Genomic DNA, 17049 nt, shown 5'->3' on the forward strand with positions numbered 1-17049 from the left:
TGTATTTCTTTGCTTTTAAAACATGTTCAATATTTTAAGCAAATGCATTATAATCAAGTGCATACACAATTAAAGAGTCAGCTATGCAGTCATGATACTCTGTTATTAAAAAGTAGCATTATTACCTCTCCATGGAGGCTCCCTCTTTAAATAGACTCAGGTCAGTCTTTATAATTTATACCCATGTGTGCATATTTCATATTTATTTTATAACTGAAAATCTGCTTTAGATATGATCTATTGGATTGTTATCATGGAAGGTGACAAATTAGCTATGGCTTTTCCTTTTCTCTTGTCCTGCTTCACATGCCCACACTTACTCCCCTCACTTGTTTATCTCAATGCTCACATTTTTATTAGATCTCTTATCATTAGGACTATGTAGGGGCAGACTGTGCTGCTGTCAGTGAGCTGGGATCACAATTGCTTATTTACCTGGTCTCTCAATTATCTTTCAAAATGCTTCATGTTTTGCAAATTTGATTAAACTTTAGTTAAGGCAGCATTGATTCAGTCCCAAGCCTGCTCACGGTTACCTCTGTGTGTTCTTTGCATGCGTCTTCTTCTCAGGTCTACTTCTGAGAGACATTGTCCTTGGCACCCGTGACCAACTTTTACACAGGAAGTCTGGGCATTCTTTCTGTCCCTGTTCTAAGCTGGGTCTCCTGTTTTTCTTTATTTGGTGCCTTTTGCTGTTGTCTTCTTGCTTTTGTATGAGGTGAAGGACTTGTTTCACTGAGCACATTTTCTGAGAAAGGATGCATGGAGAAAAATTTCCGGACATCTTGCATTTCAATGTTTCCGTCTTGTTTGCAATTATCCGCCAGGATTTTGAGGCCATTGTTCAATATCCTTTTAGATTCTAGAATTGCTTTTGAGAACTTTGAAGTTTCCTTTTCCTGATGCTTTGAGTCTGACCTATTTTTCCTCCTACATGGATGGTATTTTCTTCAGCTCTATCTCAGAAATGCCTGTATATGATGTGACCTCGTGCGAGTCTTTCTTTCACTTCAGCATTTGACAAAACTTTGGTCTGGAACCCACGCCATCAGCTTTGCAAAGATCTCAAGTCATTTTGTAGTAGCATTGTCATTATTTCATTATGTCATTATCTGAGTGGCATTGTTCTTTAAAAATGAGTTTACCCCTCTACTAGTTGTCTTTTCATTTTTTTTCTAAGTTGTTACTTATTTTTTAAAGTTCCTTATTCCAAGTCTTTCCTTGTAGTTGTTGAGAGCTGCTGGTTTTCAAAGAGTCAATGAGGCAAAATGGTACCACAGTAGGTCTGAGACAGTTGCCTCTTTATAACTCTCCTTTTGAGCAGAGAGTTTTCCAGAGATAACCTCATGTGCCATATCACAACAGATCGAATGCATACACAGACACAGAGACCAGCTTGCTTTTATTAAGCCTGATGCTACTGATATATGGAAAATAATGTAAAACAAAGGCACAGGCACCAAATTTTATTTTCTGTTTTGTTTTGGATTTATGATTTCTTCACAGTAATGCATTATTTGTGATATATATTAAGTATTTTGTATAATATACTGACTATTCTGCAAATACTTACTTAGCAGGGTTTTTTTTTTAGCTCTCATATGAGGAACACTGATAGAAATAACCACAGTTTAAAAAAAGGCTTTTAAGGATTCTTAATATTTTTTAAAGAATATTAAGGGCTCCTATACCGGAAGGTGTGAAAATTATACCCATAAATATTCCTTATTAGACCACAATAGTCTTATTTGTCAGGTATAATACTTTTATTTCTCTTGAGATATTAATTTATGTGGTTTATACATGTTCTCTTTGTGTGTATTTATACATGTGCATTTTGCAGGTTCAACTTGTATGTGTGTGTGTCTGTGTACACGGTGAGTCTATGTGTGTTCGTGTGTCCATGTGCATGCATGTGTGTGGGGACAAGAGTTTTATATTGTTGTCTTCCTCTATCACCCCCACCTTACTTTGGGGGACAAGGCCTCCAACTGAACCTAGAGCTTATCAGTTGTTCAAGAATATCTGGCCAGGGAGCTCCAGGAATCCCCCTGAACTCTCCTTCCCAACAGTAGAATGATAGGGCATCAAAGTGCCATTTCAGGCTTTTTCTCTTGGTTCTAGGAACCTGAACACTGGTCCTCAGGCTCCTCTGACAATGATTTTGCTGACTGGGTCATCGCTCTAGGCTCTAGGATATTTCATTTGAAACTTCTTTTTTTTTTCTGGGATGGTCTCTGTCTTCTTCCCTCTTTATCTCCCCCCTGCCCTAGAGGCTTTTCCAGAGATGTCTAGTGGTACTTCTTTAAGAATCGAAGCTGGCCAGGAAAGGGGAGATAATTTGAAATATAAATAAAGAATATATCAAAACAAACAAACAAACAAACAAACAAACAAAAAAAAAAAGAATCGGGGCTGTAAAGGAAGAATGGGAGTTCAGAGTGTCAGTCGACATTTTCACTGGTGGTCTGGCTCTGAAGCAACACTGGTGGAATTGGTGTCTTTGGATCTTTTCTATTACAATGATCTTGTTTCCTAGAGAGTTTTTAGCTTCTTTCAGAGAATAATGAGGCTCAACTTGGACTGTGTTCTAGTTTGATTCTGTTGCTGTAACAAATATAATGTCCAAAAAGCAACAAGGAAAGGAGAGGGATTCAATGGATTAAGACTAGGAGCTCAGTTCAGGAACTGAAGCAGAAACCATGGAGGGATGCTGCTTGCTGGCTCCGTCACAATCACACTGGCTACCTTTCTTAGAAAAGCCAGATTTACTTACTTATGTATATACAACCCATAGTGGATGAGGCCCTTTTAAATCAATTAACAATCAAGAGAATATTTTACAGATATGCTCATAGGCCAATCTGATAAATGCAGGCTTTCAGTTGAGGTCCTTCCCAGTGACTCTAGTTTGTGTCAAGTTGATAAAAGCTTCCAGCATAGCAGCCAATCATCAGACCTACCAGGACGTTCTCAGCTTTGTAGTGAGGTAGCCTCACTTCTATACCTTCTTCTCTATGGAGAATCAACCTCCAGTATGATGTGAGTCTATGATGTAAGGTAATATTCTTTATGTGCCTTTAAATAAAGCTCCTCGCCATCACCCCTCATCAAGGCAGGTCCTACTCTGGTTCCTTGGCTTTGAACATCTGCACTATTCAGACGGTTCTCCATTTTACCCATGGCCAAGTAGAGCTTGGTTCTTCCTTCTTTGACATGCAAGTTGTCACTTGCTCAAAGGCTCCCAGTTTCCAAAATGCTGTTACATTTGGCTTCTTTCTCTTTTCTGTGAGTTTATGGTTATAAAAACATCAATATAAATATCTCTTCTAAGATTTGCTAATCTATAGCAGAATAGCTTGAGCGTCGTGAACATTCCATCATTATACAGAACTGGGTCCAATCTTTATATGGCCAGGCATGTGGCCAGTGTTTATTTTTGTGTTTCTTTCTGAAGAGTCCGAGATGATGTCAATTTCTGTTGCCAAAGTTGTCTCTAAGTTCTCTGCTCAGTTCATTTTTAGAAAAGGACAGATAGGCTGGAAAATCTAGTATTAAAAATCATCCCTAAGATTTTTCTCCTCCTTCTCCTCCTTCTCCTCCTCCCCTTCTCTTTCTTCTTGTATGAAGGCATTAAATGAACACACTTGTTTTCACAGAAGTTGTAACGATGCAATTGCTATTTTTATTTTTATGAGCAGTTTTACAATGACAAATGTTTTATCTTTTCAAATACTTTTATCAGATGAGCATCAACTATGTCTAGAATTTCATCTCCTGTAGGGCATGGTACAAAATGCAGATATGCTGAATATTCTAAAAGTTTTTTTTTCCTTGAGGACCTCTGCGAACTTTTTGATTTTTTTCTCTACTTTCTTTTTCACCCCTTTCCATAGCCTCAAAGCTGCTTCTTCTTTCACGAGTGGATCTCGACCTTTTCCTTCTGTTTCTTCTCCAGATTGGCTATCATTGCCTGGTACTTCCAACCTACCTCTTGAGCCCCAAGTAAGCAAACTTGTTATAGAGTGGAGGATCTCATACAGTACCTTGAGGCCTTCCAGGGAAGCCTGGCCTATCTTGGCCTTGTGGAGCAGCACAGCACAGTGCACCAAAAAATTGGCTGGGGGCTTGGAAGGGATAAGAACTTCTAGAGGGCTTGGTGTTCATCTGCTTTCAGAGAAAGGACAGATACTTTAACTTGTTTCTGTAGAAATTTCTAGAAATGTTGATGGCCTCACAGTGTACAACCACCACCTTCCTGCCCAGAAGTGCCTGCTTGGCAATGATAGCCACCAGGCAGCCCAGAAGATGGCCTCGGCCATCCAGCTGTAGAACCTGCCCCTCCCCTCTGCCACCTTTGACAGCTGCTTGGGAAAAGCTATGGCGATAAATTTTTAGCATGTATAATTATTAATATTTATTGGAATCTCTAAGTTTTGACCTCTAGTCATATCTCAGTAGTATTTAAAGAGACTGTATTGCTTTTGAAGACCATTTAAAGCACAGTTGGTACTGAAAACATTTTAAAGAAAATGACTGACTAAAATCTACCAATAGAGAAAAATATCAGTGCATCTTGATTTGATCTTTAAAAAGACACTTCCATTTTCCATTTGTTCAAGTTGACCAAGGGATCACACTTTCCTCATCCGAGGGTCTTATATACAGAATGCCTTAACTCTAGGGATACATTTATAGGCTGCTTCCCTCTCCCCTATATATTTCTCTGCCTTCTGCAGTCAAGACAGCAGTGTTCCAATATATGTTTCAGAGAATTCAAGCTGGAAGTGAGAAAGAAAAAGTTAAAATGTCTGGTTCTTTGATTATTTATTGAGAATTATAGGGAGGGCTTTATTTGGGTAAACTTATTTTCTGGAGATTTTAATTTTTAACAAAGTTTGTAGGGATGTTGCTTTGTTGACTGTGATCTGTACTTGAGTGTCATAGTTAACAGGAGCAATGAGTGATTAGGAACAAGACAATGACTCAAATGTCAACGTGCTGGACAAAGAATTAGGTTACAAGTTAGAAGTAAAAAAAATAATAAATAGTAATTGGGAAAAATTTGCCAATTGCAACTTCTGATATGTTAGACTACCAGGTTAGGAAGGTTGATGTGGGCGTCAGAACATCCACCTTTATCCTGTAACCCCAGGATAATTCCAATGAGAATTTTACTTTGTAGCTTAGGGGCCATTTTTAAAACATTTATAGGCTTTTATCATGTATTGATGCCTTTAACTTTTGTTCAAAATGTAAATAACTGATATAAATACAGATTGCCTTTGTCCATTATTTATGGCTTTTGCTTTTGGAGTCAGTTTTAATATGTCATTTAAATTATGGCCAGAAGTCATTTCTCTTCAGCCATTGGAACTTAACTGAGATTTTACAATAAAATTAACCTACAGATTTAAAAAAGATCTGTTAGGATGTTTAAGTAAATATTAAATTTAATAATTAATCTTTCATAGTGATATGTTTGATGCTACTTGGTAAACCTTTCTAATTTCAATAGTTTTGGAGCCAACAGTTCACATTTAAATTTTCTTAGCATGTAGGTGTAAGACAATGTGTCTAAAATAGCTAAGGGACAAAACACAAGAGATGTGGGCACAGCTTGATTTTGAACAAAGGCTGGAACATTGAGAACAAGCCCAAAGGACAGATAGCTTTAATCAGAATAACACAGAGAACATTGATTTGTATGTTAAAACCAATGACCTACTAAAGAGGAGATTAAAATATACATGGCAATGACCTTCAGTTATGTGAAAAGCTATCTTGCAGGAAAAAAATCTCTAAGGCTTTATGATGTATATTACAGACTTGGAATCAATAGATGGAACTGATAAGGAAGCAGATTTTGATTCAATGTCAGGGATTTTTTTCACCAATTAGAGTTAGATTGGTTGTAGAAGATAAGAAATCTTTTTGGTTGCACCTCCATCTTTAAAACTATTGTAAAATTCTGGCATATTGTTGACTTGGATGATCCAAGCTATATCAAACTAAGATTCTATAAGTAAAAGCTTCAAAATACAATTGCTATGAATAATTTATAAGTGATTACATTTGAGCATAATCCCTGAGAAGTTCACCTTGGCTACATCTACAATTAATAATAAATCTCTTGGAAAATATAAGGGCACACTTAGTTTTGAATAAATTTATTTCCACAGCCATGCTGATCATTCTCTCTTTTATTTTTTCTTACTAGAAATCTGCTAAAACAAAAAAAGGCAAAAAGTTACAAAGGCAAAGATACCCATAGCATTTTTCATGAAAATTGAAGAAATAGAAAATAAACACATACGATTATGGATGAAGTCAAAGGGAACAATACAAAGGAAACACTACTTCAGAATTAAGGAAACATGCTATAATCATTCCACTCTTTCTCACTGGGGAGGAGAACTTTGCAAGATGATTTTCTCTGAAGCATTTTGGTAGTGATGTTTCTGTTGCTTTGTTCAAAGGTAGGAGCACACTGTTCTCTGAATTTCAGGATGGAACCTGACAATTTAAATGCAACAGGAATACAGGACCTTATACACTGTCACATGGCCTGAATAAACAAGACTCAACCCTAACACCTGTATCCTACTACCAAACAAAACAGTAGTTTGTGCTAAAATTTCTGGTTCTTAATAGCAAAGACGAGTTAAAAAATTGGATCTAATAAAATCTTCCCAAAGTTTTCCTCATGCCCTGAAAGACAGTCTTTAGTCTGGAAGGGAAATTAGCAAGGCTGTGGTACTTGATAGGGAAGTACTCAGTCCACGTTGCAGACTTATATTTTTGTCCAATTGACACCCCCTCCCCTACTTTGAAATCTGAATAGTTAGGTTGTGATGATGAAACCTTCCTGAACGGAAATTAAGATCTTGCAATGGGGTGAGTCAGACTCTGCTTTTCTTAGGTGAGTCCACAGTGAGCAGCGGCCATGTGAAAATGGAATTGGATCTGCTTTGATCTTGGACTTCTTAGGCTCCAGAAATTGGAGACAAAATGGTGGTTGTTTAATCTGCCTCATCTATGCATGTCTCTTATAGCGGACCTTATACCTTCATGTGTGTGATTCTTCTTAATGAAGCAAGTGTTCACCAAAATGTCTACACTGTACTTGATCTTGAAATACTTTTGACATGTAATGTAAATTTCTAAGTCTAAAGGATGTACCTCAGATCTTGGCCCTCAGGAGTTTTAGAATCTTACATTTAAAAGAGCCTGAAGGTTCTAACACATGCGTGATGTGAGGTTTCTGGATTAGGTAAAAAACAATTGTTTGTGCAACATCTTGTGTGTGATCATTCCTGGTCATCTGTCACCAAAGGAGTGGGCAGATATCACTGTATCACAGTAGAACTCCAAAGGCCTATGATTAGGAGTTTCACAGTATTCACAGTGCTTTATTTCATTTCCTCCAGACAGAAGTTAGATCAAGAAGGGAAGGAGAAAATGTGGGAGGTGGAAGGGAGAGAGAGAGGAAAAGATAGAGGGAGAGAGATTCAGAGATGGGGCACTGAATTTGTTCCATGGAATATAAACAAACCCTTTCTAAGTAGAAGGAGCTAGTGCTTTAGGTTTTTTACATTTCTGATATAAGCAGGTAGCTGTCTTCAAAAGGAAACCAATATTTCTTTTAGGAGTTGGCTTAAGCTTCTAAGATTCATCTTTGCCATCTAGAATCCTTTAACCTAGGCTCCTGGTGCTCTTTGCACTGCAAGACTTGACCTTATATATTCCCCCACATAAGACAACTAGGATATCACAGGTGGTTCCAGATTGAGTAAAATGGAGACATTTAAGTGAACCATTTATTTCATTAAGAATAATCACGTTGCATGCTCTTGGGACGTTTTCCTTCCTACTGGGTTGTCTAGCCAGCCCCTGATATGAGGATTTGCGCCTTTTCTTATTGTGTTTTGTTATGCTTGGTTTGGTTGATATTCCTGAGAGGTTGATATTCAATGTATTGTGTGAGAGAAAAATAAATTAAAAAACTAAAGTTAAATTAAAAAGATAAGAATCATGTTTGTGAAGGTAATACACAGTACATAGTATGCTCCAATGATATACAATTGCTGATGTGCAATGATCTTATGATTGCAAGATAATGTATTTCCCTAGGAAACCTCTTCTGCCATCCTTTATAACAATTTTCAACATTAGCTGTCTTTGCAAAATCTCCATCTAGGTCCATGCACTGTCTGGGCTAGTGATCATGTCTCATGTCTCACACATCACTGAAGGAAATTCAAGTGGTCCACAGAATGTACCTCATTTCCACCTTCAAATGGCGGGGCCATGTGCCTCCACTATTCTTTCAGCCTCTTCTCCTGTATCCCCTGCTGGAGCACAGATGCCCAGGCACATCCATCTCCACCTCTCTAAGCACTTTTTCGCTTCAGAAATCTGTACTTTGTGAATATCCAGCCTTCCCCTCTCTGCTTTGACATTTCAGTCACACGAGATGTCACTGACACTACATTTTCTTATGTGAGTTGTTTCTTTCTCTCCCGTTTTTAGGCTTTCAAAAGCATTGTTTACCTACTTATTTCTTTATCCACATGTCTTTTGTCACTTCAAATATGTCCCATCTTTTCCTCATCCACAGGAATTTTCCTCTAGGGTCGCTAGATACTACTATCTTTACAAATTTGTGGAAGCTCTTCTTTCCCACATTTCTCTGGGTGCTTTAGTTGGAGTTGACTTCTGCACTTACCCCACTGGGCATCAGTAAAGCCACAGCCATTCAATCTGTATTTTGGTTACAGAGTTTTATTAGATTTTTGGAGTATAAATATCAGTTAACTTACTTTTATGACAATTTTCAAGCAAAAAGTCATGGATGTAGATAAGTAGAAAATTAGAGGAAAAATATTCTACTTCTTTGGTAGTTGTTGTCACTATTATCCTTTTAAAAAATCCATAGCTGCATGTATTGATATAAGTTAACAACTCTTTACAGGATTAAGAAGATTTACAAGCCTATTTGAGGCTTATGCATATACCCACTTCACTAAAATGTCAATAATTGAGGTGTTCTGCTCTTCTGCTAGGATTTTCTAGTCTTCCTTCTTTAAATCTAACTATGGCATTCTAATGAGTCTGTCAAGAATACAAAGCTAGAAGAATTTAAAGTCAAGCTCTGGGTGTATATAATTTTATTTTCACAAAATCTTTATTTCACTTAACCTGCCAAGAAGAGTTGTGGTGGTGGGGACCACACCAGAAATTTATCAGTAGTTCAGGAACCCTGATCTCAGTTTGACTCTACATAAATATGGCCTCTGGATTATTTTGACAATCTATTTTACACAAAATTGATACATTTTTAACTTCATAAGAAATAGCAAAAATTTTGAAATGAGACTTGGTTTATTATTATTATTATTATTTTATTATTATAAGTAGTAGCAGTAGTAGTAGTAGTAGTAGTAGTATTTAAGACAATGAATATTACAGGTACATTGTGAGTTCTTAATTCTCTCAGTAGTGATGGAAGTATTAGCTTTCTTGTACTTTCCTGTTTTTCCTGTGTGTGTGTGTGTGTGTGTGTGTGTGTATGTGTGTAACCCTAAAGTTGACTTCTGAGTTTTCCAACATCACTCTCTACTAAACAGGGTTTCTTACTAAACCCAGAGCTCATCTAACTATCCAGCTTGCCCAGAGGATACTTTATCTCAGCTTGCTGAGACCTGGGATAGCAGGCAGTTGCCGCCACTTCCAGGGTTTTAGATTCTAAGGACCCTCACTCCAGGTCTCATGTCTGTTCAATAAGTGCTTTATCCACTGAGAAGTCTCCCAAGGCCCCTTTTATATAACTTCTAAAGAACTAGTTTAAAAAGATAAAAAATGTCAAAGTTAGCACAAACAATATGAGACTCCTTCTTGGTATTGAGTCCATTAAAACTGTGTAGAGTTTTAATACCCAGTAAACATCCATTAGCACCCCCATGTAGCCAGGAGTAAAACAAGTACCTTGGAAAAGTGATTGTCAGTGACACATGCCCATGACACCTGTGAGCTCACTTGGCAGCCAATTCTACTTTTTAACTTGGGTCTTTCCTAATGAAATTCACTGAAGATTTTTTTTTCTTATCCCAACACAGGTCACTTTCCTTCCAGTCACACCTGATCTACCAATTTGGCTTTAGCAATGACAATATATATGAAGGGTCTCAGATGGTACACTACTTGCATGATAATAGTTCATTGTGTGACTGTTCATGAATGCAATATAGGAGTCTTCTGGGTCAGTGACAAAGGACTTTAACATGATTTGGAAGGCAGGATAGATATCATCATACTTTATGTACTGGTTCTCTGAGACCCAGTTCCCAACTGTACTGGTAATGAAAAGGCCAAAACCTCCCTTCATGTGAAGTTGGTCATGTTAGGACAAATGAACTTTGCATTTTAGGAATCCTAATATTTGATAGTGGAAGGTAAACTTACCTCTACCTTGAAGCACCTCTCCTTAGCCACCAGTTCTGTCTTTTGAGACCATTCCTGCACAAATCATTTTTAAAAGATAAACTGTGAAGGCTGATCTCATCCTTGACCTTGGAAAGGACTCAATCCTCCTCGTGAGTCCTTATCTTCAGAAATCAGGAATGTGACTGAAATTGCTTATATTCTGAGGGATGTATCAATAATTAAGCCACTTCTATGTTCAGCGAAGAACCAGCCCAAGCAACTACCTTAAGGTAATGAGATGGAAAAAAGCAATCTGAAGTTATTAGCTGACTTCAGATACAGGATCTGGATTAAAGTGTTGTGCAAGAAGTATTAAGACATGAATATTAAGAAGTTCCAGCGGCATAGAGGCCGTTTACACATGGTAGATCATTCTCTGTTGACCAGGCTTGCAGGCAGATTCAGCTGTCCATGTTGCTATCTATAGGTACTTTCTGGGTGAGTACACACTATGGATATTTTCTAAGACAAAACTAGAGAAGGGAGTATAGCTGGACATGAACACATCAGGGATTCTAGTCAGTTATTACCTCATGGCCAATGTCACCATCCCCACCCCCTTCTCTCATCACCCCTTAGATTACTTTTGAGAAATATCAGACATTGTATGGTAATTTTATCTACTTAAATTTTCCTCAAGCGAAAGGCTCTTTTATCCTTCTTTCTTGCTTGTGCATTGCAGTCAAGGTTTATTCAAGTGTGTCATTTGACCTATAACCTGCACAAATCATATATTTGAATCTCATTGAGGGAGTGATGAAATGAAAGAATACTGTACTATATTTTTATTTTGTTTTCATTTTTAACAGTATTTTTCCCCATCATGATAGAAGTGCCAATATTATTCTATTTGGGCATTGGAAAACACAAAGCAAGTTTGGTGACTATATGCATCACTTTCTCTTTTCTCTTCTCTTCCCTTCCCTTCCCTTCCCTTCCCTTCCCTTCCCTTCCCTTCCCTTCCCTTCCCTTTTCTTCCCTTCCCTTCCCTTCTCTTCCAAAGCCTGTGTCAAGAAAATACTTGACCATCCTAACCTATTCCTCTGGAAGTCATTCTTTATATTTTCCTTAGGAGGAAACTCTAAGACTGTGTAGCATCTTATGTTTGTATAGCATTCTTCAGCTTATGAAGCACCTAGACACTTTGCCCTTTTCTAGTATGTGTCTGAATGTGTGCGGATGTATGTACAGGGGGATGTGCACAGACATATGTGTGTCCACATGCAGAGGCCGTAGGTAGTCTGGTCTTGGATGTCTTTCTTCATTGATCTCCCCATTATGTACTGAATCACACTCTGTGACTTGAACCCAGAAGTCTCTAACTCAGGTCATCGAGCTAGCCAGGTTGCTTTGGAAATTCCACCTCTTCTTCCAAAGTGGTGAGCTGCCACATATGCTCACAATTTATGTGGGTGCTAGCAATCCAAACCCTGGTACTCAGGTTTATACAATAGCACCTTGGCCACATAGCCATTTCCCTACCCCTTATGCCTTCTTGGTGCCCTCTGATGTAGGTGAAGAAGATGATTCATATTCTATAACAGAGAAACTGAGGCTTGGAAGAAGTCAAGTGTCTGATCCAAAATTCAAAATATATTAAAGGTAGACTAAGACTCAAGTCCATACTAGCTAATTCCAAAATAGAAATGTTTGATTTCCCTACTTAGCACAATGTCAGAAAGATAGGATAGCCAAGATGGACCTTGAACACCTAGAATTTCTATTTTCTGTCTTCAAAAGTCAAGTTTGGGAATTGGGGAAGATTCTAGTAGCTAAGAGCACTGGCTGCTGTTCCAGAGGACCTGGATTTGGTTCCCAATACCCACATGGTGGTTCATACTCATCAGTAACATCATTTTCAGAGGATCCAATGCCCTCTTCTTGCAAGTGCAGGCACCAGGCACACATGTAGTATGCAGACATACATGTAGGCAAAATAGTCATACACATACAACACCCAAATAACTCCCTTATTAATTGTCCAATGCAGAGTGATCAACCCTGAAGCCATATGAAACCATATACATATAAAACCATAAACAGACTCATCAGGTCATATATAATATGCATCAGTACAATATAACATATTAATAATAACAGAAAAATGGCCATCAGTTTCCAAGGAGATGAAGGGTGTAGGGAGAGAATGGGAAAATTATTTAATTGTATCTTAATTTAAAAATATATGAATATAAAAGCAAAAATAAGTCACGTTCAGACTCCTTGAGACCTAGTGAATGTTTTATGGAAAATGCCTTAATAAACTGATATGACCACTTTTAATTACTGGAAATTAACTTACCCTTTCATGTCCCCTGTAACAGTAAAGCATAAGTTAGCTAGAAGAGCTCACTGTGGAGAGCAAGCTGGGGAGCTGATGGGTAAAATCAGACCATGAATGTGACCACCGCCAGCTGGCTGTCATTTCTGTCCTGTGCATGTCGGGTCCTTGCACAAATGCAGCCCAAGTGTACTTCTGCCTTATTAGTCTGTCTCCTTACATAACTGACCTTAAGCCATTATGTAACAGTGCAAGGCTATGATTCAGCGTACTGTTCTTTCCCACTCGGTATTATTAGAAGCTATTGGGGAACCGCTGCTGGTGCTCTCCAGAAAGGAATCTTTTAATCTTCTATTTAGAGACTTTGTATTTTCCTGTGACGAGGAATAAAAGCTTAAACTGCCACATATTAGACACAGCATGGGCATCACTATTTTTGCAAAGTTTGGTCATCACCAACACAATTTGTGTGTGGACAGAGAGGAAACAAACATTAAGTACAATTACTATGTGGTGCGCACACAACAGGCATGCCAGTTGATGCATCACCAAAGGTATCAGTGTGTGTAGAAGAATTGAGTCACTTTCTTAAAATTTCTTAACATGGCCTAAAAGAGGAAACTGAGTAGTACCCCTGAGTGCCAACATGTTATAAATATTAAATTGTCCCATCGTGGATTTTCTTTCTAGGATATAAAGAGTAGTACCAGTGAAAATACTTTTAAATTGAAATAGTAATATTCAATAGAAAGAACATCACTAATAGCTGTTGATATGCCTTTGGGAAGAAACAACATATCCAAAAGGTATTGTTTATAGGTCTGTGAAAAAAGAATTTAAAAAACACTAACAAAGCAAGTTCCCTAGAGTTTCTTGCAATGCTTTGATTCTACAGTGACTACACATGGGTACAACCATGCATTAGCACCTTTCCTTCCTTAGGTACTCAGATCCCTATAGCAGGCACCATTAAACTTCCTCTCCTCTGCATTTGTGCTCAAAACTTCCAACTCTTTGTCATAACACTTAGACTTACTTATTTTTTGTTTTTAAGAAATCTGAACAATAGTCACTCTTCACAGATTTCGTTGATGTTTGACAGCTTATACAATCAGCAATCTTGTGAAGGATTTCTCTTCTTTCCCTTGCTATCTCCTTGCCATCCCATAATAGCATAATAGTATTAGGCCCTCCTATGAGCTGGGGAGACGGCTCAGTTTGTAAAATGTTTCTTAAGCATGAAGACCTGAGTTTGGATTTCTCAGAATGCATGAAAAGGCCAGATGTGTTCACATGTACCTATAACCTCAGTGCTAGGATCAGGAATAGAGACAGGAGAATCTTGGGATCTCACTGGCCAGTTAGTTTAGCTGAAAAGAGTGAAATCAAAGTTCAGTGAGAGGACCTATCTCAACAAAACAGAACAAAACAAATCAAAACAAAAACAAAACCAACCAACCAACCAACTAACCAACCAAACAAAAATCTAAAAACCTCATAAAAACACACAAGTATTCAAGCAAACGAAGCACTAAGGGAGAGAGCAATATAGGCAGCCCAATGTCTACCTCTGGATTCACACACAAACACCTAAATATAAGCAAACCACTGTTATCCTGGAGAACCTCTGGTGTTTGACCAAAGCCTTATTTATTTTGCCTCTCTGAGCCATTAACTTGAATAGTTGTAACAAAAGTGACGGGAACTCTACTAGCAGTTCATTTTCCTTCCAGCAGATTAACCAAGGTATTGGTAAGGGCTGGGGTCAGTTCTCTGGAGTCTGAGCTCTGCTTCCTTCTAACAGTCCATTTCTAAGGAATACCCATTTCACAAGAAAACAAGAATAACTCACAGCTCAGAAAGAATGATTAGTTCTGACAGAACTGTATATTAAGACATTGTTCTCTCAGGTAAAGGGGGTTTCTTTCTGGTTGGGTTCGTTTGACTTTTTTTCCCCATTTTTTAATTGGATATTTTCTTTATTTCCATTTCAAATGTTATCTCTTTCCAAGTCCTCCCAAACTCCCCATCCAACCCCCCCCCCTGCTTTATGAGGGTGTTCCCCACCCAACCACCCATTCCCTCCTCCCAGTCCTGGCCTTCTCCTATACTGGGGCATCAAGCCTTCATAGAACCAAGAACCTCTCCTTCCAAGGATGCCCGACAAGGCCATTCTCTGCTACATATAAGGCCGGAGCCATGGATCCCTCCATGTATACTCTTTTGTTGGTGGTTTAGTCCCTGTGAACTCGGGGGGTACTGACTGGTTCATATTGTTGTTACTCCTGTGGGGCTGCAAACATCTTCAACTCCTTGAGTCCTTTATCTAGCTCCTCCATTGGGAACCCTGTTCAATGGTTCAATAGTTAGCTGAGAGCTTCTCACTCTGTATTTGTCAGGAACTGGCATAGCCTCTCAGGAGACATCTATATCAGGTTCCTGTCAGCAAGCACTTCTTGGCATCCACAATAGTGTCTGGGTTTGGTGACTGTATATGGAATGGATCCCCAGGTGGGATAATCTCTAGATGTCCATCACTTCAGTCTTTGGTCCACACTTTGTCTCTATATTTCCTCCCATGATTATTTTGTCCCCCCTTCTAAGAAGGACTAAAGCACCCACACTTTTGTCTTCCTTCTTCTTTAGCTTCATGTGGTCTGTGAATTATATCTTGGCCATTATGAGCTTTAGGGCTAATATCCACTTCTCAGTGAGTACATAACATGTGTGTTCTTTTGTGATTGGGTTACCTCACTCAGAATGATATTTTCTAGGTCCATCCATTTGCATAAGAATTTCATGAAGTCCTTGTTTTTGTTTTTGTTTTTGTTTTTGTCCTTGTTTTTAATAGCTGAATAGTACTCCATTGTGTACATGTACCACATTTTCTGTATCCATTCTGCTGTTGAGGGACATCTGGGTTCCTTCCAGCTTCTGGCTATTATAAATACGGCTGCTATGAACATAGTGGAACATGTGTTCTTGTTATATGTTGGAGCATCTTCTGGGTATATGACCAGGAGTGGATCTAGCTGGATCCACAGGTAATTCTATGTCCAATTTTCTGAGGAACTGCCAGAATCATTTCCAGAGTGATTGTACCAGCTCGCAATTCTACTAGAAAGAGGAGTGTTCCTCTTTCTCTACATCCTTACCAGCATCTGGTGTCACCTGAGTTTCTGACTGGTGTGAGGTGGGTTTTGATTTTCATTTCCCTGATGACTAAGGATGTTGACCATTCCTTTTGGTGCTTCTCAGCCATTCATTATTCTTGGTTGACAATTCTTTGTTTAGCTCTGTACCCCATTTTTTAACTAACTTCTTGCGTTCTTTGCATATATTAGATATTAGCCCTCTATTGAATGTAGGGTTGGTAAAGATCTTTTCCCAATCTGTTGGTTGCTGTTTTGTCTTATTGACAGTATTCTTTGCCTTACAAAAGCTTTGCAATTTTATGAAGTCCCATTTGTAGATTTTTGATCTTAGAGCATAAGCCATGGTGCTTTGTTCAGGAAAAGTTCCCCTGTGCCCATGTGTTTAAGACTCTTCTCCACTTTTTCTTCTATTAATTTCAGTGTATCTGGTTTTATGGGGATGCCCTTGATTCACTTGAACTTGATCTTTGTACGAGGAGATAAGAATGGATCGATGTGCATTCTTCTGCATGCTGACCACCAGTTGAACCAGCATCATTTGTTGAAAATGCTGCCTTTTTTCCACTGGATGGTCTTAGCTCCTTTGTCAAAGATCATATGACCATAGGCATGTGGGCTCATTTCTGGGTCTTCAGTTCTATTCCATTGACCTACCTGACTGTCTATGTGCCAAAACAATACAGTTTCTATCACTATTGCTCTGTAACACAGCTTGATGTCAGGAATGGTGATTCCTCCAAAAGTTCTTTTATTGTTGAGAAGAGTTTTGCTATCCTGGGTTTTTTGTTATTCTAAATGAATTTGCAAATTGCTATTTCTAACTCTATGAAGAATTGAGTTGGCATTTTGATGGGGATTGCATTGAATCCGCATGTTGCTATCGGAAAGATGGCAATTTTTACTATATTAATCCATGCCAATCATGACCATGGGAGATCTTTTCATCTTTTGCATTCTTCTTTGATTTCTTTCTTTAGAGAAACCAAGATATTCAATGTCAAAAACAAATTTATACAATATATTTCTATACATCCAGCCCTACAAAGGGTAAAATGGAAAACTCCAAGACAAGGAGGGAAACTACACACTAAAAAAAACATGAAAGTAATCTTCTTTCAACAAACCTAA

At 38.3% G+C, this 17049-nt stretch overlaps 1 pseudogene; it reads right to left on the reverse strand.

Annotated features, from left to right (window-relative positions):
- Positions 1–3770: 3770 nt before the first annotated feature.
- Positions 3771–4401, reverse strand: LOC127690678 (60S ribosomal protein L13a-like; annotated as a pseudogene).
- Positions 4402–17049: the final 12648 nt, after the last annotated feature.

Source organism: Apodemus sylvaticus, chromosome 8 (assembly GCF_947179515.1).
Source record: "Apodemus sylvaticus chromosome 8, mApoSyl1.1, whole genome shotgun sequence".
Lineage (NCBI taxonomy): Eukaryota > Metazoa > Chordata > Mammalia > Rodentia > Muridae > Apodemus > Apodemus sylvaticus.